General features: G+C 55.4%; 1 protein-coding gene across 3 annotated transcripts in view; it reads left to right on the top strand.

The window, feature by feature from the left end:
* Positions 1–11,587: 11,587 nt before the first annotated feature.
* LOC133356514 (thyroid hormone receptor beta-like) overlaps positions 11,588–22,549 on the top strand; it is a 114,946-nt gene continuing 103,984 nt past the window's right edge. For all 3 annotated transcript variants that reach the window (XM_061574079.1, XM_061574070.1, XM_061574061.1), the window contains exon 1: positions 11,588–12,392. The gene's annotated coding sequence lies outside the window, so the exon portion shown is untranslated. The remainder of the gene's footprint in view (positions 12,393–22,549) is intronic.

Genomic DNA, 22,549 nt, shown 5'->3' with positions numbered 1-22,549 from the left:
GCTGGGTCATGTAGCCCGCATGCCCAGCCACCGCATGCCTAAACAGCTTTTGTTCGGCCGGATCGAGGGGGCTAGACGGGCGCGGCACGGGCTGGAGAAGAGATGGAGTGATGTGGTACAGGAGGACGTGGAGCTGAGTGGACTTGCCGATGACTGGTACCAGCGGTGTCAAGATCGGCCTCAGTGGAGGAGGCTCGTGAAGGACGCTACTGGGCAGTTGGAGGCAGTCGCCCTCCAACAACAACGGAGGGCGGAGGAGCGACGCTCACAACAACGAGCGGAGCGCCGGGTGGCTAAAGCACAGCAAGTTGGCACAGTAGGGGGCACAGGTGGTGCATCAGCCAGTCATCTCGGTCATCTCGGTCAGTCGACCAGTGGCACCTGGGTCTGCCCCGTGACCTCCTGCCAGCGGGCTTTCGACACTTCACGTGGCCTCAAGGTGCACTTGGCCTGGCACAAGCATCGTGGTGACGTCACCGCCACTTAGTGGCGAATGGCGGTTGTTGTTGTTGTTGTGTGTAGGGGTGGGTAGGGGTGTGTGTATGTAGGGGTTGGTAGTGGGGAACGGTAATGTAGCGGTTAGCGCGGTGCACTACGAACCTGGCGACCCAGTAATGATTATCTGACCCGGTTCTGGCCCTCCCCTAGGTCGACTCAGCCACACATGAGTACCTGGTGCGGTTCGTAAAAAGCCTCGCCACTAGGGAGACAAAGGCGGCCGGGCGTAGTGCTGGCCACTCACTTTCTCGTGTGCCGTTCTGGCCTTCTGAGGTGCTCGCTAACAGCACTTGCCCCAACAGTCTGTTAAGGCTACACGGGAGATCTCTATCTTTGTAGAGGTGTGTGTGTGTGTCGACGGAGCGTTAACCACTGCACTTCCGCGACCTCAGTTCCATTCCTGGCCATGGATAATATCAGTAGCAATCATCTCAGTCTTAAACGAGTACTGTACTCTGATGCTGCGAGTAAATGTGAACACGGGCGAAGACAAAGGCGGCCGGGCGTGATTGCTGACCACCCACCCCCTCGTGTGCCGTGTCGGCCTTCATAGGTGCTACTCGCTAGCGGCACTTGTCCCAACAGTCTGTTAAGGCTATAGGGGGGACCTTTGTGCGTGTGTACATGTGTGTACATGTGTGTAGATGTGTGAATGTGAGTACGGGGGATGGAGTATTCTGAACCACGCCCTGCCACCTTTGTCTCCCCACTGCTGATGTTTACATACCATCGTGAGCCGTGCTGGCTTTAACATGAACTTGCCCGAGCAGCCTGTGCAGGGTGCACGGGAGATATTGTCTGTGTGTGTGTGTCTGTGTGTGTGTCTGTGTGTCTGTGTGTGTCTCTCTGTGTGTCTGTGTGTCTGTGTGTGTCTGTGTGTGTCTGTGTGTGTGTGTCTGTGTGTGTCTGTGTGTGTCTGTCTGTGTATCTGTGTGTGTCTGTCTGTGTGTCTGTCTGTGTATGTGTGTGTGTCTGTGTCTGTCTGTGTGTCTGTGTGTCTGTGTGTGTGTCTGTGTGTGTGTCTGTGTGTCTGTGTGTGTCTCTCTGTGTGTCTGTGTGTCTGTGTGTGTCTGTGTGTGTGTCTGTCTGTGTATCTGTGTGTGTGTCTGTCTGTGTGTCTGTCTGTGTGTCTCTGTGTGTGTCTGTGTCTGTCTGTGTGTCTGTCTGTGTGTCTGTGTGTCTGTGCGTGTCTGTGTGGAGCGGAAGTGTAGCGGTTAGCGCACTGCGCTACGAACCTGGCGACCCGGGTTCGATTCCCTCTCACGGCAAACACCAGTGACGATTATCTGAACCGGTCCTGGGCCTCCCCTATTTCGACTCAGCCTCAAATGAGTACCTGGTGCGATGTGTAAACATCGCCGCTAGGGAGACAAAGGCGGTCGGGCGTGGTGTTGGCCACCCACTCCATCGTGTGCCGTGCCGGCCTTTATAGGTGCTCGCTAACAGCACTTGACCCTACAGTCTGTTAAGGCTATACGGGGGATCTTTGTCTTTGTATGTATGTGTGTGTAACAGTGGCGAATATCTGACCCGGTCCTGGGCCTCATACAGGTCGACTCAGCTTTAGATGAGTACCTGGTGCGGTATGCAATCATCAGCATTTGGGGAGACAAAGGCGGCCGGGCATGATACTGGCTACCCACCCGCTCGTGCGTGGTGCTCGCTAACAGCACTTGCCCCTCGAGCCTGCTCAAGTCTCTATGGAGGATCTTTGTCTTTCAAAATCCATAGAAAGAGTCGCGTGCGGAAACGCACCGTGGGCGCTCTGGCCTCCGGTCACCATCGGCACACCGATTCCACAGCGATAGCCGCTTCCGCCTGGTCCTGGTGGGACCTTTAAGTTGGAGGGGCGGTCCGTGGAGGTCCCGCGCCGCCGCTGCCCCCGCACGGCGCGGGGGATGTTATCGCCCCGTGATCTCGGGTGAATAATTCACGGGGCCATTATTTAAACAGGCGCCGTGAAGGTCACCCGTATTCTGCTGGCCAGGTGCTCCACGCGCTCACTCACTCACCCAATAGCTGTACCGCCGAGTGATGGACCGGACCAGCCTTCATAGGTGCTACTTGCTATCAGCACTTGCCCCGACAGTCTGTGAAGGCTATACGGGGGGTCTTTGCCGAGCCGGTGAGAGCCCAGTGAGACTCACAATGTGGTTTGTATTATACAGGGTGGCACAAAAGTGAGGACACATAGGGTTATTACATGTTCTAACACTGGCATTGAAACATGTTAATTGGTCACGATTCAAGGTTATATTATATCTATTATAATTGTTTTACCTATACATTTTCTTATTCCTCTTTTTTCAGATGACATTCAAAAATGGAAAGGGAATTGACTGAGTTGAGACGAAACATAATTTATGAATTTTCTAAAATGACACCTGTTATCTCGAGAAAAATAGAGTCCTCAATTCATTCGCAAACCGAGCCCCGCCGAGACAAGCCGCTGCACGCCGCTTTGATCATTCCGCGTGTGAGATGTTCGTCGCGAGGCTTCGCCTCAAGCCATCCACTCGCTCGCTCACCCTGACAACAGAAGGGGAAGGGGGAGGTTGTATCGAACATTTTGCGAAATAAACGCGAACTCTTTGAACACAAGAGCGATGGCGCAATGGTCAGCAAACTCACTGCGCTCCGAACTAAGCGATATGATAATAGTCTTTGGGTCTTTCGGTAAAGTCACGTAGATAGGTTCAAAGAAAATAACAAAAAAACTACGACGTTTCGATCGCAACACACATCAGGATGATGACGGCCGCTTGTGTTGCGATCGAAACGTCGTAGTTTTTTGTTATTTTCTTTGAACCTATCTACGGACTTTACCGAAAGACCCAAATAATCTGAATTCCTGCAGTCACGAAAGCTCTAAGTCAACATTTTTACGCGATATGAGTTAAACTCCTGGCCTCCCCCCTTCACCAATCGGCACTGACCAGCGTGGTGAAGTATGGTCAAACAATTGGTAGCCGGGTGCCCGACTGCCCAACTCTGTGTGCACGGCGTGGCGAGGCCTTCATCCAGCAGTGGATTGACCAAGGACTGTGAAGTGAAAACCCGAACCTTTCTCTGTGCGGCACTCGGTCTCGGGGCAGAGTCGTTGTCAGACGCCGGAGTGAGAATAGCTCTCGGGATTACGAGGGATGGGGGGGGGGCTTTGAACATGTAAATGATGTTGCGTGCATAAATAATACACGTGTCATTATGTTGCACGCACACGCCCATGCATACACACACACATGACCCGCCTATATTTATATAGATGCACGCTGCGCCAGCATGCGCAAAGCTCCACTGTACAGAGACATATTTCTCCGTTTAGCCTGCAAAGGCGATCGGGAGCCGGTGCTGTTAGCGAGCATCTATCAAGGCTGGCACAGCGCACGAGAGGGTGGTGTGGCCAACACCGCGCCCGCCCGCATTTGTATCCCCAGTGCTGATGTTTACAGACCTCGCCAGCTGCTCATTTAAGGTTGAGCCGACCTAGGGCGGTCACATGATGTTTAGTCGTAGCCGTGAGCCGAACCCATCCTGTGCGGTTGTGGCGGGCCTTGTCAACGCTTAGATCCATTTGGTTACCGGTGGATTCACCACTTTTTGACAACGTTGTTTGAGAACCCTGTCAGGACCGCACCAGACGACTTTGCATCGGCTACAGAGACAGTGGGAGAGGCTGGCCAATGCCCTGGTGCTCTACTGGTCAGCCAGGCTACGTATGCTCATGGTGTGGTAATTGCCACGCCTGGGTGCTTTATATCATTAAACAGTCTACCCACACCAACCCCCTCTACGCACTCGAGTAGTCGTGGTGAGCATGGACTTCCCATATCTGGGCAGCGTGCTCATGGCCAGTTTAGCAGCGGAGGTCTCACTCTGGGTCAATCGAACCGTCATGATCTTTAATTAGCTGCATGACGCCGCGTGTAAGCTGGCAGGTATGTCGCTACCTACAAAGTCTTCTCGGCCACAGCTGCGATTGCCAAAATGTGGACCCCTCTGAAATAACATCTGCACCGATTTCAATCATTCAGGCTGGCCTGCTTACGATCCACCCTCGATTTAACCAGACTGGATTGTGTGAGGAGCGCAAAGATCCTTGAAAGATTTGGACACAGTCCCATCAGTGAGTTAATCTGGCAGGCGAGGCTGCGTTGGCTGGGTCATGTAACCCGCATGCCCAACCGACCGCATGCCAAAGCAGCTACTGTTTGGCAGGATAGAGGGGTCTAACCGAGTGCGACACGGGCTGAAAAAGAGATGGAGCTGATGCAGTACAGGAAGATGTGGAGCTGAGTGGACTTGCCGATGACCGGTACTGGCGGTGTCAAGATCGGCCTCTATGGAGGAGGCTCTTGAAGGACGCTGCTAATGAGCACGTGGAAGCAGTCACATTCCAACAACAGCGAAGGGCAGAGGAGTGATGCTCACAGCAACGAGTGGATCACCATGCGGAAAACAAAGATAAAGGTGGCACAGTGGGCAGAAGAGGTGGTGCATCTGCCAGCCATCTCAGTCAGTCAACCCGAGGCACCTTGGCCTCTCCCGTGATCACCTGCCAGGGAGCCTTCGACACTCCACGTGATAGCCTCAAAGTGCACCTAGCATGGCACGAGCGCTGTGTAAACGTCACCGCCACTGTTGCATATACGACTCGTGTTGTATGTGTGTGTTTGTTGTGTATGTGGAGTATGTATCGTGGCTGTGTGATGTTCACTCCGCTCGTGATGAATTGATTCACTCCTTCAGGGCTTGCAGGCAGCACGTGACCAATTCCCTCCTAGCGTGTGACGTCATAGTGCGGGGATTTTTGACAGCAAGGGGCTGGGCCTGCCAAGGAGGAGGATGGAGAGGGGATGAGGGGAGGGGGAGATTAGTGGGGGGTGAGGGGAGGGGTGGTTGTGGGGGATGAACGGTTACAGGCGGATGGGTGCAGAGGGGAGGGGCTGGGTGTTCGGGGGGCGGGATACGCGGGGAATTCGGGGGAAGAACCTCGAGAGGAGGCGAGATGGGGAGGGGCGAGGGGGAGGGGCGAGGGGGAGGGGGGAGGGGGAGGGGCGAGGGGGAGGGGCGAGGTGGGTGAGGTCTGGAGCGAAGCTGCGAGTGAGAGAGGTTGTGGGTTTGAAGGTGAAAGGTCATGCAGTGGGGGAGAGTGGGGGGGTGGGGGTTTGGGGGTTGTGGGGTAGAAGGGGAAAGGTGAAAGGTCATGCGGTGGGATCGGGTCGGGATGGCGCGGTGGGGGGGAGTTTGAAGGTGAGAGGTGGTTGTGGTGGTTGTGGTGGTGGTTGTGGGATGGTAGAGGTCATGGGTGAGAGGTGGGGGTGTGGGGGCTAGTTTGCGCTCGTGGTCAAGGTCAGGGAGGGTGAGGGCTGCATGCCTTCACCTTTACAAATCCAGCTGAGTTCAAACCTCCGCTAATCGCCGCCCGCCGCCAGACACGCTCACCCCGCCCAGCCACGGTCTAATCAGCCCTGAGCGGGAGGGGGGGGGGGACAGATCGGTGTGGGGGGGGGATGTCTCGCTCATCTCGTTTACCCTAAATATATCGGGGGTAGGGGAGCGGTGCTGGTGGTGGGGGTAGCCCATGCTGCTGCTGCTGCTATAATTAGCGGGGCGAGAATAGCCATCGCGACGCGGGGTACTCACTGTACGCGCGTGCGTGAGCGGGGGGGTCGACCCCCTCCACGTGCCCCCTGCGCATCTCCCTCCACTGCTGCTGCCCCATTCAACATCCCATTCAACCCCCCTCCCACCCACCCACCCCTCTCAATGCCCTCTCCACCACTTCTCTCCCTCCACCCCCCCTCCCCCCTCTGCCACCACCCCTGGCAGCATCCCAATTCCCACCCCCTCCCTCTTTGTTGATTCCACCACCGCCCCTTCGACTCTCACCATCCCTTGTATCACTCCGTCAATATCCATGAATTCCCCGATTCGTTATCCCCATTCATATCCCTTTGCCATTCCCTTCACCACCCGTTTCATCGCCACCAGCACCACCTCTTTCATCACAATCATCATTCATCTCTCCGGGGTAGATACAATGGGCATCTTTAAAGACACCACACGGTGCCTGCCGTGGGAATGTGGAATGAGCTGTCACAGCTGGACTAGGACCACGGCATCGGCACGGGAGGGAGGGAGGCGCGATGCGACTCGTCGACGTTGATTACCTCGCCCTCAAATAATCATCACCACATCTCATCACCACATCTCATCACCACGTCTCATCACCACGACTCATGTCCACGTCTCATCTTCACGTCTCATCACCACATCTCATCACCACATCTCATCACCACGTCTCATCACCACGACTCATGTCCACGTCTCATCACCACGACTCATATCCACGTCTCATCACCACGACTCATGTCCACGTCTCATCACCACGTCTCATCTTCACGTCTCATCACCACGTCTCATCACCACGTCTCATCTTCACGTCTCATCACCACGTCTCATCACCACGTCTCATCTTCACGTCTCATCTTCGCGTCTCATCACCACGTCTCATCACCACGTCTCATCACCACGTCTCATCACCACGTCTCATCACCACGTCTCATCTTCAGTCTCATCACCACATCTCATCACCACATCTCATCACCACGTCTCATCACCACGACTCATGTCCACGTCTCATCACCACGACTCATATCCACGTCTCATCACCACGACTCATGTCCACGTCTCATCACCACGTCTCATCTTCACGTCTCATCACCACGTCTCATCTTCACGTCTCATCACCACGTCTCATCTTCACGTCTCATCACCACGTCTCATCACCACGTCTCATCTTCACGTCTCATCTTCGCGTCTCATCACCACGTCTCATCACCACGTCTCATCACCACGTCTCATCACCACGTCTCATCTTCACGTCTCATCTTCACGTCTCATCTTCACGTCTCATCACCACGTCTCACGTCTCATCACCACGTCTCATCTTCACGTCTCACGTCTCATCTTCACGTCTCATCACCACGTCTCATCACCACGTCTCATCTTCATGTCTCACGTCTCATCTTCACGTCTCATCACCACGTCTCATCACCACGTCTCATCTTCACGTCTCATCACCACGTCTCATCACCACGTCTCATCACCACGTCTCACCACCAGGTCTCATCACCACGTCTCATTACCACGTCTCATCACCACGTCTCATCACCACGTCTCACGTCTTATCTTCACGTCTCATCTTTCCTCAACCCCAACCTGGAGGCGGCGCTCGGCATTAGCAACCTCAGCAAAGGTTTCGCACCCCAGGCAGCTCAAGAGGGCCCAGATTCGTTTAAAATAGACGTGAACTTAATATCATCCCGACATTAATAAACATCCCTCTCTCATCCCTCTCTTGTATCTTCTCTGCTCTCCATCTTTCTCTCTCTTCTCTCATCTCACTGCATCTCTTGTCTCCCTCCCGCCATCACCTATCATCGCTGTCCTCATCAGCCATGGTCAATCCACCGCTGGATAAAAGACTACCACAATCCGTTGTCACCTCTCACGAGCCTGCCGCGTGTGCACGTGTGGGTGACCGATATCTGAACCGTTCCTGGTGCCTCCCCTAGGTCGACTCAGCCTCATAACTGAGTACCTGTTGTAGTGGGTATAAAAAGCATCAGCACTGGCGAGACGAAGGCGGCTGGGGGTGTTTCTGGCCACACCACACACCCACCCCCCTTGTAGGTGCGCCTTGACCTACCTACTCTCACAGCAGCTAACAACGCTTTGCCCCAACACCCTGTGTAGGCTACACGGGGACCTTTTGTCTTTATATTGTATATTGGGTAGTGGTAGTGGGAGGTCGTGGAGCATCCCCACCACCCTGCGTCTACCTGTGCACTCAGCCTCCTCGCTCATTCACCGCCTCTGCGTAACCACGGCATTAGCCCGGGCGCTGACCCATGTCATTAGCTCCAGGGCACTATAACCAAACACAGAAAGAAAAACACAAATCCGGCCCATCGATTCATAATCAGCGGGCATCGATGCTCGCGGTAGCCAGCAACACGGAGATCACAGAGAGAGAGAGGAAACGATCACACACAGAGAGAGAACCATCACACACGCACAGAGAGAGAGAGAGAGCCATCACACACACACACAGAACCATCACACACAGAGAGAAAACCATCACACACGCACAGAGAGAGAGAGAGCCATCACACACACAGAGAGAGAACCATCACACACACACACAGAACCATCACACACACAGAGAGAGAACCATCACACACACACACAGAACCATCACAGACACAGAGAGAGAACCATCACACACACAGAGAACCATCACACACACAGAGAGAGAACCATCACACACACAGAGAACCATCACACACACACAGAGAACCATCACACACACAGAGAGAGAACCATCACACACACACACAGAACCATCACACACACAGAGAACCATCACACACACAGAGAACCATCACACACACAGAGAGAGAACCATCACACACACAGAGAACCATCACATACACAGAGAGAGAACCATCACACACACAGAGAACCATCAAATACACAGAGAGAGAACCATCACACACACAGAGAACCATCACACACGCACAGAGAGAACCATCACACACACACACACACAGAGAACAGTCACACACACAGAGAACCATCACACACAGAGAGAGAGAGAACCATCACACACAGAGAGTCGTTCCCCTCCTTTGATCCGCCACCAAGTCGGGGAGGGAACTTCCCGGCTCCAATCTGCAATCTGCCCGCGAACCACCGCGACCCCATCGCCAATAACGCACCTCTCGGGCTTATTCACGGAACATTGTGCGGGGACTCCTATAACCCTCCAACAACAACAGCAGCCACCTCACCCCCAGGGGAATCCTCCGGTTGAAATGATCCCGTGGGGACATCCCCAACTTCCGAATCGCCGTGGCTGCGTCCCAACCTGCCCCTGCACCAGTTCACCGTCCCGACGTGGGAGTCCCTACCCCCTACCCCCTAGGGTATAGCCCAGACCCCCTATCCCGAAGACCCCTCCTGCTGCCCGCCTTGAAGGGCGCAGGGGGAGAAGGACGCTGCAGCAGCAGCAGCACACGTGGAGTCGTGGCTGCGTTTGTGGCTTTACGAGCCCGAGTGCTCGTAGAGGGAACGCGTCTGTGGGTCTCCGTAAGCAGATAGATCAGCAGACGCCTCCCCCCACCCCATCCCATAGTTGCCCCTCTACATTCACAGAGTCAGCACGCATTCTGTGGACACGTCCTATCAGCCGCACACTGAATCCTGGGGTGCATCTCATCAGCGGCATCGATTTATTACGAGAGGTCTGGAGCCGTTTTGACTTTCAGTGTCTCATCAGCAGCATCATCATCAGCATCATCAGCAGCATCATCATCAGCAGCATCATCATCATCAGCAGCAGCATCACCATCATCAGCAGCAGCATCTTCAGCAGCATCATCGTCATCAGCAGCATCAGCATCAGCATCATCAGCAGCATCATCAGCAGCAGCATCGGCAGCAGCAGCATCATCAGCAGCAGCATCATCATCAGCAGCAGCATCATCATCAGCAGCAGCATCATCGTCAGCAGCAGCATCATCAGCAGCAGCATCATCATCAGCAGCAGCATCATCAGCAGCAGCATCATAATCAGCAGCAGCAGCATCATCAGCAGCAGCATCATCATCAGCAGCAGCATCATCATCAGCAGCAGCATCAGCAGCATCATCAGCAGCAGAATCATCGTCATCAGCAGAAGCAGCAGCAGCATCAGCAGCAGCATCATCATCAGCAGCATCAACAGCATCATTATCATCATCATCATCAGCAGCAGGGTCCGGTTTGCTTGACCCGATGCTGGTTAGCTGCCAGATGTTTATCGCCGCTGCCGCCAGAGATGATGGTTGTGTTGAGATGTTCAGTGATTGGTGATTGCAGGACAAAGTGACCAGGGGAAGGGTGGAGGGGTTACTCAGGTGAGGCTCCGCCTCCAATGGGGTTGGAGGGCCACCCATCCACCCACACCTTGATTGTTCATACGACAGAGAATCGCAGCGTTGTCCCTTCGACTTCTTCACACGATGATCTATCCGCTGCTGGATGAGGAAGGCCTCCCCACTGGGCTTGTTTGACCATACTTCACCATTCCAGGTCAGCGTAGGCCGTTGCAAGCGGGGAGCATAGAAGACATTGAAGCAGGGTGCAGTTCAACTAAAGATGTTGCTGCACTTTCATCTGCGGACACCACAGCGCTCATACAGTTAACGGCGATGAACTGCCTAGCTTAGTTAAATTACAAGTGATGGGTTAAGATGACCCTGGCTAATTCGTCTAATTGGTCTAACCACGTGAATGTGCAGGGCTGCTCTGTGGGCGGCAGAGGGCAGTGCGGAAAAGTCCGATGTTGTACTGCACTTGTATGCTCCCGCGTCGCGTCCATGCGTTCCCGCCTGCTCCAACCCGCACTGACCAGCGTGGTGAAGTATGGTCACGCGATACCCGCGGCCCATTGGCTTTCTTTGCCAAAGCTCGAACATTGTAAACACTGGTCGTATCCGCGCTGGGAAATACAATAGCAACGCTTATCTGTGTTGGGAAATGCATTCCAAATCCTTAGAAACGCAAAAAACATGCTTATCTGCGTTACTAAATACAAAGGGAATGTTTATGCAGGCTTGGAAATATAAAGGCATTGCTTATCCACATTGGGAGATATACACGCGACTCTGTGTTCTCATCTGCAGTGGGAAATAAAACACCTTACTCTTGATAGTTGTAGACAATTTAATACCCGACGTTTTCCCAACTGGAACTTGCTTATCCGTGTTGGGAAATACAACGCGCTATGTTAAACTGCACTAGGAAATGCAACATCACCGACTTAGCCGTGCTTATCGGTACTGTGAAATCCAATCCAAGTTCGTGTACGCGGTAGCCAATGCAACGCCAGCTTTCCGATGCCCATGTAGACTAACAAATACATCGGCGTTGCTTATCCGCGCTGGGAAATATAGCTCGCGGCGGCGAGGGGCGGGGCTCGGTGTCGCGGGGGGCGTGAGGGCGGGTGCGTGCGCATGCGCAGTGCGCGCGCGGCGGGGCGAATGAAGCTGAGCGCGGCCAAGGTGAAGGAGTCGGCGGCTCCAGCTCCGGCTCCGAGCTCCAGAAATCCACTCGCCGATCGGGGCTCCAGCGCCAGTCACGGCTCCAGGCTCCAGCGCAGTCACGGCTCCAGGCTCCAGCTTTAGCCGCAGCCACAGCCATAGCACCAGCGCCTGGCAAAGCCGCGTCTCTAACCACGCAGCACCGAAGCTCACAGGCTTCAAGGCGCGCTTCTCTCTCTCTCTCGCCACCTTCCACCGCAGCTGCTCCAGGTTCTGTCTACTGCTAGCGCCGTGCCTGGCTGTACGACTCCGTGGGCTCGGGCAATCGCCGCGACTCCAGGCTCTATCTCCAGCTACATCCCAGACATCATCTGCAGCTGGAGCCGACTGCTGCGTTGCCTGCTGCGTTGCCTGCTGCTGCACGTTTCATTCCCACAGCCGCGTCCTCTTCCTTCCACACCCCCCCCCTTCCCGCGTGGCCGCAGCTTCGTTCCAGCAGGCTCCAGACTGCCTGCAGTCATTCATTATCTCCGCTCGCATCTCCATCCCCGCCACGCGTGGAGCGCGGTCGACGAGGAGGGAGCCACGGGGAGAGGCAAACACGGAGGGAGACGAGGAGGAGGAGGAGGGAGTCGCATAGGGAAGACGGGGTCGCTTCTCCTGGTCCCCTTGGCCGCAGCCCGGACCCCCGAGACAAGAGGCGCAGGCGTGGGGACTGCACTGTAGTCGCCGCCTCGTCTCCCGATCGCCAACCTCGTTCTGGTCGTCACCACCACCACCACCTCTCGTCTTCCACCTCCCGGAAGCGTGAGTAGTGCACTTGACGATCCTGCTGCTGCTGTGCGGAGTTGCGTGCGTGCGTGCGTAGTGCGCCACGTGTTTACGTGGTGCACTACACAGGGTTGTGTATTGGGGGGTGTGTGTAACACGCGCGTGCCTGTGTGCGACACGGCGCAGTGTGTGTGTGTAACACGTGCGTGCCTGTGTGCGACACGGCGCAGTGTGTGTGTGTAACACGTGTACACGTGCGTGCCTGTGTGCTACACGGCGCAGTGTATGTGTGTAACACGTGTACACGTGCGTGCCTGTGTGCGACACAGCGCAGTGTGTGTGTGTAACACGTGCATGTGGATGTTGTGCAACGTGGGTTGTGTGTGTTGTCCGCACAGCCTCGTGTCATGGGTGACGCGGAGCCTTGCGTCTGTGTGTGTGTCGGTGTGTGTGTCAGTGTGTGTGTGTGTCAGTGTGTGTGTGTGTCAGTGTGTGTGTGTGTCAGTGTGTGTGTGTGAGATGCACGGGGTCACGTGCGTGCGTGGACACAGCACAGCGGTGCAGCACGTGGTTCACCCCTGTGTGTGTGTCAGTGTGTGTGTGTCAGTGTGTGTGTGTCAGTGTGTGTGTCTGTGTGTGTGTCTGTGTGTCAGTGTCAGTGTGTGTCAGTTTGTCAGTGTGTGTGTCTGTGTGTGTCTGTGTGCGCACGTGTTCATGGTGGCGGCACTTGCAGCACAACCGGGGGGTCGGCACATGTGCAATAGAAGCAGTGTCTGGTGTGTCTGTGTGTGTGTGAGTGTCTGTGTGTCCTGTGCAATAGAAGCAGTGTGTGTGTGAGTGCCCTGTGCAATAGAAGCAGTGTCTGTGTGTCTGTGTGTGTGTATATCAGTGTGTGTATATCTGTGTGTGTGTGAGTGTCCTGTGCAATAGAAGCAGTGTCTGTGTGTCTGTGTGTGTGTGAATGTCCTGTGCAATAGAAGCAGTGTCTGTGTGTCTGTGTGTGTGTATATCTGTGTGTGTGTGAGTGTCCTGTGCAATAGAAGCAGTGGCTGTGTGGTGCACCAGTGCGGACCGCCCCCCGCCATGCGCGTGTGCACTCCACGCGTGTCTCCGTTGCGCCACCATCCCCATTACCGCTGCCGCATTAATTAATGAAGCGACATTATCATCATCGCCACCAGCAGCATCGTGCCCATATCGGCACAGCAGCTCGTACGCACAGCAGCAGTAGCAGCAGCAGCAGTGGTATCGGCAGTGGTATCGGCGGAAGTACAGTTCTGTATATGCAGCGGCAATATAATTCGGGTGAGCCGCAGTAGTTGCAGTAACAATAGCAGCAGTATTGGTGGTGTGTGCAGAAGCAATCTCCACAGCGGCAGGAGGATCAATAGCAGCACCAGCAGCAGTACCAGCAGTAGCAGCAGCAGCAGTAACAGTAGCGACAGCCTTTGCAGCAGTAGGAGCATCAATGGTGTGAGGGCTGTCGGTGGTGGTGGATGATCGTCAGCCTGATGAAGTGCGGCACTGCGAGCTGTGAGTGGGTACTGACTGCTGCAGCACAGACGACTGCTGCAGCACAGACGACTGCTGCAGCACAGACGACTGCTGCAGCACAGACGACTGCTGCAGCACAGACGACTGCTGCAGCACAGACGACTGCTGCTGCACACTGCTTCTGCAGCACAGACGACTGCTGCAGCACAGACGACTGCTACAGCACAGACGACTGCTGCTGCACACTGCTGCTGCAGCACAGACGACTGCTGCAGCACAGACGACTGCTGCAGCACAGACGACTGCTGCAGCACAGACGACTGCTGCAGCACAGACGACTGCTGCAGGGTAGTAGTGTATTGTAGCATCAGACAAACTATTGCGTAGACAGCGAGAGTTGAACAGTTCAGAGAAGCTGCTGCCCGCTGCTGCTGCTGCTGCACACGTGGGGAGACCAGCAGCAGCAGTGGCGGCGTGGGCGCTTGGGGCTGTGAGAGAGATCGCCTCTAAGGTTGGCACGGCGCTACGGAGGGGTGGTGTGGCCTGCACCACGCCCGGCCGTCTTTGTCTCCCACTAGCGATGCTTGCACCAGGTGCTCATTTACACACACACACATACTGACACACACACGCGGGGGGGGGGGGGGGGAGACGGGAGGGTCGTCAGCACACTGACACTGCGCGCGCACTCTCTCACTCGCTCACACATCGTCACACACTCACACACTGTCACACACTGTCACACACATCGTCACACTGTCACACACTGTCACACACTGTCACACACATCGTCACACTGTCACACACTGTCACACACATCGTCACACTGTCACACACTGTCACACACATCGTCACACTGTCACACACTGTCACACACATCGTCACACTGTCACACACTGTCACACACATCGTCACACTGTCACACACTGTCACACACATCGTCACACTGTCACACACTGTCACACACATCGTCACACTGTCACACACTGTCACACACATCGTCACACTGTCACACACTGTCACACACATCGTCACACTGTCACACACTGTCACACACATCGTCACACTGTCACACACTGTCACACACATCGTCACACTGTCACACACTGTCACACACATCGTCACACTGTCACACACTGTCACACACATCGTCACACTGTCACACACTGTCACACACATCGTCACACTGTCACACACTGTCACACACATCGTCACACTGTCACACACTGTCACACACATCGTCACACACACATACTGACACACATACTGACACACACACAGTCACACACACTGACACAGTAAACAAACACACACTGACACAGTAAACACACATACACTGACACATACACACTGACACACACACACTGACACAAACACACACTGACACACACACACTGACACAAACACACACTGACACAAACACACACACTGACACGCACACACACACTGACACGCACACACACACCGACACACACACACTGACACACACCGACACACACACCGACACACACACACTGACACACACTGACACACACACACTGACACACATACACACTGACACACACCGACACACACACTGACACACAGTCCCCCCCCCGCCCGCAAGGACACGCGCCCCGCTGTGCTGCTGCACGTCACGTGCGCGTGGGGGTGGGCGAGGGGGGTGCGAGGGGAGGGGGCGAGGGGAGGGGGTGGGCGAGGGGGGTGGGCGAGGGGAGGGGCGAGGGGGGGGTGGGCGAGGGGAGGGGCTATTGATCACAAGCCGCTTATGTAACGCGGGGCCTGACGCAAGCCCTGGGGCCCGCTGTGTTCCCTCCACTCCAGAGCGGGCTTGCTGGGCCCCCTGGGCGACTCTCTGTGTCGGTGTGTGTGTGTCGGTGTGTGTGTCGGTTTGTGTCAGTTTGTGTCAGTGTGTGTAAGTGTGTGTCAGTGTGTGTAAATGTGTGTCTGTGTGTCAGTGTGTTTGTATGTCTGTGTGTTTGTGTGTCTGTGTGTTTGTGTGTCAGTGTGTCTGTGTTTGTGTGTCAGTGTGGGTGTGTCAGTGTGTTACCTTGTCTGTGTGTGTCAGTGTGTATCAGTGTGTGTGTGTTTACTGTGTTTGTGTGTCTGTGTGAGTGTGTGTCTGTGTGTCTGTGTGAGTGTGTGTCTGTGTGTGTCTGTGTGAGTGTGTGTCTGTGTGTCTGTGTGAGTGTGTGTGAGTGTGTGTCTGTGTGAGTGTGTGTCTGTGTGTCTGTGTGAGTGTGTGTCTGTGTGAGTGTGTGCCTGTGTGTCTGTGTGAGTGTGTGCCTGTGTGTGTGCTTACTACACTCGTGCATTTTGGTGCAGACCACGCTAGTGCAGCCCAGTGCAGAGTCCCCGAGTGCAGCACGTGCAGTCGCAGTACTTGGTGCCATTGCACTCGACTGTGTGCAATATCCTGGCGTGCGGCAATGTGCCGTGCCGCAGTGTCCCCATGAACACTCGCCTTGAACCAGGGCCTCATTCCATCAGACGAGGTCTGTGCCCCCGGCACACCACGTCCAGGACACCCCTCGCTCTGGCTGGGGCGGGGTTGGCGCGACCCCACGACTTGGGGTTTACCAGCGGCTCGGAAATCATCGCGTGTGAAGTGAAGTCCGTGGCTATACAAGACGACGATCCCCCGTGTTGGGTCAAGTGCTTTTCGAGAGCACCTTGCTGCCCATGAACATAAACTCGGGCCAACGTTTCGGGCCCTGGTCCTTCTTCAGAGCCAATGGCTCTATGCTGAGCGCAATAGCCACGTGCTGAAAGAGTCGGGTGTGTGTTTCTGTTAGGAGACGTCTATCCTTACAATGGTAACACAGCAGCAAGCAGCAAGAACAACAACAACGATGATGATGAATGAACTGTGGTCATGCCGGTCACTCAGCACAATTACGGGCTCACACTGAGACGATGATGCTTGTGGCAGCATTAGCCCGCCGCTGTGAGAATTAACGCTTTGCAGACGCAAAATAGATTTAAATTGACGTCTTGGTAATGCAAAGACAGAAAGCCCCCGGTTATATATCTTCCAGACTGTCTGGGACAGGGGCTGTGAGCGAGCACTCGCGAAGGCCAGCGCAGCGCACGGATTGTGTGGCCACATCCACTCCCCGCCACCTTTGTCTCCCCAGTGCTGCTGTTACACGCCGCCGCACGAGCTACGGGATGAGATGTCGGTCAGCGGTGTTGGCCGTGAGCGAGAATCGAACTCGGGTCACGGGCTTCGTCGTGCAGTGCGCCAACCACTGCGCCACCGCTCGGACACACACACGTGGCGTTTATTAATATACACGCGTGCGCGTGCGCGGTCTTATTGTATATTTATAGACACGTGCGCATAGCTGATCATACACAAACACAGATAGAGATCTCCGTTGTAAACCCCGATCACCTTTACCAGACTGGGGGAAGTGCTGTTGGCGAGCACCTATGAAGGACGTCATGTATGTATGTTGAACTTCTGTTGCACCGTACGTAGCTAACCGTGCTAATCGGAGGTGCGGGGGGGGTGAGCGAGAGAGAGAGGCGTTGCAGCACTGCTCGTGTGATCCAGACCACCAGTTGGCGCATGGGGGGGGGGGTGGTCAGCACCACGCCCGGCCGCCTTTATCTCCCCAATTGTGATGTTTACGCACGGCCCCAGGTACTATTTTAAGACTGAGTTGACCTAGGGGAGACCCGGGACCGATTCAGGTATTTATCAACGATGTTGACTTTGAGCAGTTCTAAAACTTGGGTCGCTGGGTTCGTAGCGCAGCGTGCTAACCACCGGACTACCGCTCTTCGTAGGGGTTCAAACAGAGACACAAACACACACACACTACAACACACACACTACAACACACACACTACAACACACACACACAACACACACACTACACCACACACACACACATTACAGCACACACACTACACACACACACTACAACACACACACACATTACAACAACAACAACCGCCATTCGCCACTAAGTGGCGGTGACGTCACCACGACGCTTGTGCCAGGCCATGTGCACCTTGAGGCCACGTGAAGTGTCGAACGCCCGCTGGCAGGAGGTCACGGGGCAGACCCAGGTGCCACGGGTCGACTGACCGAGATGACCGAGATGACTGGCTGATGCACCACCTGTGCCCCCTACTGTGCCAACTTTCTGTGCTTTAGCCACCCGGCGCTCCGCTCGTTGTGAGTGTCGCTCCTCCGCCCTCCGTTGTTGTTGGAGGGCGACTGCCTCCAACTGCCCAGTAGCGTCCTTCACGAGCCTCCTCCACAGAGGCCGATCTTGACACCGCTGGTACCAGTCATCGGCAAGTTCACTCAGCTCCACGTCCTCCTGTACCACATCACTCCATCTCTTCTGTAGCCTGTGCCGCGCCCGTTTAGCTCCCTCTATCCGGCCGAACAAAAGCTGTTTCGGCATGCGGTGGCTGGGCAAGCGGGCTACATGACCCAGCCAACGCAGCCTTGCCTGCCGGAGGAGCTCACCGATGGGACTTTGCCCAGATCTTTCAAGGATTTGTGAGCTCCTCACACAATCCACCTGGTTAAACCCAGGATGGATCGTAGGCAGGCCAGCCTAACACACTACAACACACACACACACTACAACACACACACACACTACAACACACACACACACTACAACACACACACACACTACAACACACACTACAACACACACACTACAACACACACGCATGCCGTACGGTAATAATCATTAGCCATGATCCATCCACTGCTGGATGAAGGACTCTGCCAGCCATTGCCATCCCTCGTGCTCACGAGCTGCAACGATCCATTGCAGCGGGCACATGAGCCGAGCTATCACTGCGTCGACCTTGAGACTCGACCTTCAGACTCGACCTTTAGACTCCACCTTTACACTCCACTTTTACACTCCACCTTTACACTCCACCTTTAGACTCCACCTTCAGACTCGACCTTTAGACTCGACCTTTAGACTCCACCTTTACACTCGACCTTTACACTCCACCTTTACTCTCGACCTTTAGACTCGACCTTTACACTCGACCTTTACACTCCACCTTTACACTCCACCTTTACACTCGACCTTTAGACTCGACCTTTACACTCCACCTTTAGACTCGACCTTTACACTCCACCTTTAGACTCCACCTTCAGACTCGACCTTTAGACTCGGCCTTTAGACTCCATCTTTAGACTACACCTTTAGACTTGGCCTTCACACTCCACCTTTAGACTCCACCTTTAGAATCGACCTTTAGACTCCACCTTTAGACTCGACCTTTACACTCGACCTTTAGACTCGACCTTTAGACTCCACCTTTAGACTCCACCTTTATACTCGACCTTCAGACTCGATCTTTACATTCGATCTTTACACTCCACCTTTACACCACCTTTAGACTCCACCTTTAGACTCGACCTTTATACTCCACCTTTATACTCCACCTTTGGACTCGACCTTCAGACTCCACCTTTAGACTCCACCTTTACACTCCACCTTTACACTCCACCTTTAGACTCGCCCTTCAGACTCCACCTTTACACTCGACCTTTACACTCGGCCATCGTCCCTGCTTGCGACGTCTCCAACACGCCTCTCGCCTGCTGCCGCTATTGCCCTCGAGTCCGTGTGCTCCTCTTGCCGTCTCCCGGTGCAGTTTCGAGTGTGCACTTCTCCTCCACCCTTTGCCATTTAGTCAACTTGAATGTCTCGTTCTTTGCTCGTGTCTCTCTGTCTGGTCCGTGTGCCAGGGCTGGCGTTGTGAAGTGATTGAATACGCGAAATTATGGGTTCAATATCAAGGTACCTGCAGCAGCAGCAGCTGCAGTAGCAGCTGCATCGGCCTCGGGCTACGAACATCATCAGCGCTGTTCAAATGTGAAAACTATTCAGTTATGCACACATTCACACGCAGGCACGCACTGAGTCCCGTAGACCGATTCGCACACCTACGTAATTGCAAAGCAGAGACCTCCCCGTGTAGCCTTTAACACTGTTTGGGCAGGTGCTTGTTAGCAAGCGCCTATTAAGTAAGGATGGCGTGGCGCACGAGGGGTGGATTTTAGCGTGCTTCACCGTGTCGGTCAGTGTCGTTTGGTGAACGGTGGTGGGTCGGGGTACGATGGCTTCAGTCGCCACTGATGTTAGCCCTGGCCGGGAATCCAGCGCGGGTCGCCGGGTTCATAGCGCGGTGCGCTGACCATTGCGCCACCGTTCCACTTTCCATGTTTACTGTTATCCTCCTGTCAAACACCAATTACACAATTGCTAATTACGCCCTGCACGCATCTTGATTGGTTAACACGGACACGTGGATTCAACACAGGCCGGAGCGGCGGCTGAAGGAGGCCGCCCGCGCTGTGATGTCCATCTCCGGCGTGTCTGTGCTGCGTGCTCAACGCCGGGCCCCTCGGACCCAGAAACCACCCTTTGGGGGGAATAGAACAGTGGTTGTCACGTGGAGAGACTCGCCCTCGTCGTAGGAATGTGGACTTTCCACCGCTGCCCTGAACAGCTGTACACAGGAGATGGCCAGCACCTCGATGCCCTTCGGAGCAGGACCTCACTTTTTTTTTTTGACAGTGGGTCAAGGGTGGGGAGCGGTGGCGCAGCGGTCCGCACACTGCGCTATGAAATCCGCTGGACGCGAGTTCGTTCCGTGACCGTGGGCAACGCGAGGCTTGGGTCTCCGCTTGACCGGCCCCCACCGGTCCGCGTGGTGAAGAGTGGTCACGGCATTGGGAGGCCCTCATCCAGCAGTGGATTGATTAACGACTCTGAAGTTATTTCCGTGTTCTGTGGATCCTAAGACGCTCTGGGAAGTACGATGTACCCAATAACTTGTGCACCGTGTCAATAAAGTCACGTAGATCTGATCGCGCGCACGCACGCACATGCACGTGCGCGTACCCACCAAAGTAAAGGACGCACCCACAACTTTTGCCTTTAAAGTGCAGTGAGGTGGGGAAATTGTGTCTTATAATCTGGAGAATACGGTGTTATTATTTTTATTATTGTTCAATGTTCTGGGTAGGGAGGAACACGCAGCACACACGGCCGCTGTTTATTGTCTCTGCGCGTGGGAGTGTGAGAGGAGATCTCTCCTGGGAGCGCCGATGTTTGTCTTGCACGTGTGCGCGCGTGTGCCTGTGTGCTTGTGCGCGCGTGTGTGAGCGCGTGTGCCTGTGTGCTTGTGCGCGCGTGTGAGCGCGTGTGCCTGTGTGCGTGTGCGCGCGTGTGAGCGCGTGTGCCTGTGTGCGTGTGCGCGCGTGTGCGTGCATGCGTGACCTTGGGCTGGGGATGTGGTTGGGGTCTCGGTGATTTGGGTCGGAGCTTGGTTTGCGGTGTGGAGAGTTGTTCTGCACAGCGGGCATTTCCATGAGCGATCGGTCATCGCCACGATCACTGCAGTTGCTGCCACCATCGTCACTGTTACTGACACTGCCATCGTCTCCACCACCAAAACTACCATCATTATTATCAGAAGTCTCATCATTGCCAACACCACGATCACCACGACTGTTGTCATCGTCACCATCACTGTCACCAACGCCACCATCGTCATCATTATTACCACCGCCAACACCGTTGCTGCAGCCATCATCGCTGCTCTCACCCTTACCACCACCAGCATCACCAAATCACTAACGCCTACAATACTGGCCACTGATAACCTCCACCACCAGCTCCACCACCACCACCACACCAAACACAAGCGACAATAACGGCAGCAGTTCCCGTGACCGTCCGGGCGCGCGCCATCTCTCCGCCTCACACCTGCGCGCCCCGCAGCCGCCCTGATTGCGCCGCACGTGCGAGCAATTAGTCGTGGAACGCAGCGGTGGGGGGCCATGGGGCTCGGCCGTTGGCTGCGGGTAGAGGGGGGAGGTGCGTGCGGGGCATTGTGACTCGCGTCACCGCAAGCCGCCCCCCCCCCCCGTAGTCTTTGATGTCCCTGTCAGTTTGGGTCCTTGGGTCCGTGTGGCCGGGCGAGGCTCCCCGCCGGAGCGGGCCGGCCCCCGCTCGGCCTTGCGCGGGGGGGGGGGGGGGGCTCTTATCAGCCGTCGTGCTTCCCCGTTGTCGTAATGACATAACGAGCTCTTATCTGTCCGCGCTCGACGCCGTCTTGCGTAACCCGCGCGCGCGGTTCGGTGCCCGGCCGGCGAGCCGCTCTCGCCCACGGCAGGGCGGCAGCGGAGCGGCCGCTGCTTTGGGGGCTCGCGGCAATCGCCGCTCGTGGCGCAGCGGTGGTCGGTCGCCGGCCCCGCCCCCACCGCCTGTCCGTAGACTCGCACGACACCAAGACTTGCAAAGCGACCCACAGACCTGCGTAGAGATCCGCAGGACGACACGGAGGCTCACGGACTCGGCTGCCACGCCGCCGTACGTTTTGACCACCGGTCGTGGTCCCTTCCAGCGGCGGTGTCGTGCCCAAGCCTCGTTCTGTCTCGCGGCGCCATTCCAAGCATGCGCCTCTCTTTGTACAGAATGTGTCATTCTTAGCAGCTCTCTGAAGGGGCCTAATTTTGACACTCGGCAGAGCGGAGCCCGCATCGTACTTTGCTTGGGAGGCTGCCGAGTAACGCCAGACGTTACAGGCTGCGTGCGGGGTGTCCAGGAGGCAGCAGTAGAGCAGAACGTTATTGAATCTATCTGTGCCGCTTCTGAGCGTTACCGCTCTCGCATTGTTGGTGGGCTTCTCCTCCA

Source organism: Lethenteron reissneri, chromosome 7 (assembly GCF_015708825.2).
Source record: "Lethenteron reissneri isolate LAM-NWPU_2019-01 chromosome 7, ASM1570882v1, whole genome shotgun sequence".
Classification (NCBI taxonomy): domain Eukaryota; kingdom Metazoa; phylum Chordata; class Hyperoartia; order Petromyzontiformes; family Petromyzontidae; genus Lethenteron; species Lethenteron reissneri.
Note: the sequence above shows the minus strand (reverse complement) of the source record. Positions and strands in the feature narration are given on the sequence as shown.